Below are 2,633 nucleotides of genomic sequence, written 5' to 3'. Positions count from 1 at the left end.
TAGAATGAGTTAGGAAGGATGCCATCTTTCTCGATATTGTGGAATAATTTCTGTAGTATAGGTGTGAGTTCATCTTTGAATGTTTGGTAAAACTCTGAAGTGTAGCCATCTGGTCTGGAACTTTTACGTTTTGGGAGGTTTTTGATTGCTGCTCCAATTTCTGAGCTTGAGATTGGTCTATTCAGATATGTGTATAATTCTTAATCAAGAATTTGTCACAGGTTAGAAATTTGAAATGGCTTATAAATAAATCTAAAAAATTTCTAAGCCAATTTTATTTTCCTTTTAGGGCAGTCATGTGAAGATAAGATCTCCGGGGTCAGTAGGAAAACACCTGTGTGTGTGTATTTGGCTGAGAAGAAAACTGTCCTAATGGTGGAGAAAGTAGCTACATAAAGAATAAAATCCTACAAATAGGACTATAAAGTGAGTTTAGGTAGAACCATTTGTACTAGGGACTCTTCTACAGAAAGGAAGCTAGATCTAAAAAATAGAAGATGATGTTTTTCTCTCACTTATGTATTGAGACAGATTTTGATACTTAAACAACCTCAAGTCATCATGTCTGGAAAAAAAAAGCCCACTATTTTATTTTCGGTTTTGGGGTTCAGCAGTTTGGTCTTGGTTCAGCTGAGAAGTTTTAGAATTGGCTGGGTTTGCTCATGTGTCTGTGGTCAGTTGGGGTCTGGCTGGTCAAAGATGGCATCAGCTGGGATGACTTAGCTCTGCTCCACATCCCCAGCAGGCTACCTTGGTGATATTTACACAGTGGCATTCCAAGGGGCTCAGAAACACCACACCATAATTTTTGCTGTGGTCTATTGGTCACACCAAGACACAAGCCCAGACCAGATTGAAGAACTGGGAAAACAGACACCACTTCTTGATGGGAGAAACACAATGTTACTTTGAAAAGTGGTGGGCAAAGATAGAAATAATTGCAGCCACTTTTGCCAACGGTTTACCATAGGTACCTAAGCATTTAAAGGACATCATTGTCCATGGTAGGTAATTTTTACTTTTTTTCTTATTGTTTTTCAAAGAACAAGTTACTCCAACTGAGAGGCTGAGAACGATGATGTTGAAGATTCATTGTCAGCTGTTAGTAGTTCATTCAGTTACTAACTCAGCATATTGGTAACCCAAGAGGGAAAATAATGTGGGTTGGTGTTTTTAAAATTATGACATTATAAAATAATCAAAGACATTTATTCTTTCAAAAATTCTTATTTGGTAGGTTTATGTTTATTTTAAAAAACAAATTCTCTCTTTTACACATTATCATCCTGTAGTTTCAATTGGTTATGTGAGTCTAATGTAGGCTTACTATAATAGTATAGGCTTTAGTAAAGTATATGATGAGATTTACAGCAGGAATAAAAACTCCTCCTTGTAATATGGCAAGAGTATAAAGGTATAGCTTATGAATTTTCAATAAAACATGATGATCTTTGAACACTAAATCTTTCAAGTTAGCATCCTTGAATCCACATTATTATTGATAGTAGGATGTTAACTGTATAGTTCTTATACTCTTTTTTATACATTAGGCTTTATTTATTGATATCTTATTGTTCTATCATATAATTTATGGTAAGGATTGGATAAAATTTTGTAAGTGTAGCAGGATATTATAAATGAGCCTAGTAGACCAACTCCACAACCAGCCACACCTGGCCTGATGGGCCATGGCACACCTTTTACGTTCTGAGACAGGACAGCCACGTAAGCCATAATGTTAATGAGCCCTCTTGGGTTGAGCAGTGCACAACCTATACAACTGCACCCGGTGGCCCTGTACTGGGGGCTCAGGATGGGTACCAGCAATGAGTGCTAGACCTGTGGAGGGTAAATTCATTGGATACTGGCAGTGAAGGCTGAGAAGAATCACTTGGGAGAGTACTCAGAGTGTTGGGAGGTATCAAAAGGAGCACCTTTTAGGATGCCATGCAGCTAGCTGATTGTTTGCATTGCCTATTTTTAAGGCCGGCAAAGGAAGGAGCAATATGCTGAAGGTGGGAGACCTGGGCTCTGGTCAAAGCTTTGTCACTACTGTGGGATTCTGGGACATCTGTAATCATGTGGAGGTCAGTTTCTTCTCTAAAATGGGGCTTTGATCACAACTTACAGGCTCCTGTGAAGACAAAATGAGGTGCACGTGTGAAAGCGCAGTGAGGGAGCCTGACGTAACTGTGTGATCACACCCTCTCCACAGCTGTTGTCATGACAAGGAAAAGTAGACTTTTCATTACTGTAAAACTGAGTCTTTTTGATGGCAATTTCCCACTTTCTTATGTGGTGGAAGGGTATGCAGACAACTCTGGTCACACGATTATTTGGACCTACATGCCACTGACCCTGCCTGAGCCGGTCACCACAATGATGCCATTGACAACATGTATCCTCACTGATCTGCATTTCCCCTTTTGGACCCATTCTGCCACTCGGGACTTGAGGAGATCAAGGCCAGCCTACTGCGGGCCCAGCGAAGATTTGCCTTCTCCGACCTGTCCTTGACCACTTTGGAGAACAAATGAACTGTGTGGGTGCATTTATATCAACAGAAATGTTACTATGAAGACTAATGACAGAGGAAAGAAAAATGTTTTTGTAAGCTTATTGGGGAATTTGGT

Source organism: Propithecus coquereli, unplaced genomic scaffold, assembly GCF_000956105.1.
Source record: "Propithecus coquereli isolate 6110/MARCELLA unplaced genomic scaffold, Pcoq_1.0 Scaffold136, whole genome shotgun sequence".
Lineage (NCBI taxonomy): Eukaryota > Metazoa > Chordata > Mammalia > Primates > Indriidae > Propithecus > Propithecus coquereli.
This window is presented reverse-complemented; position numbering follows the sequence as displayed.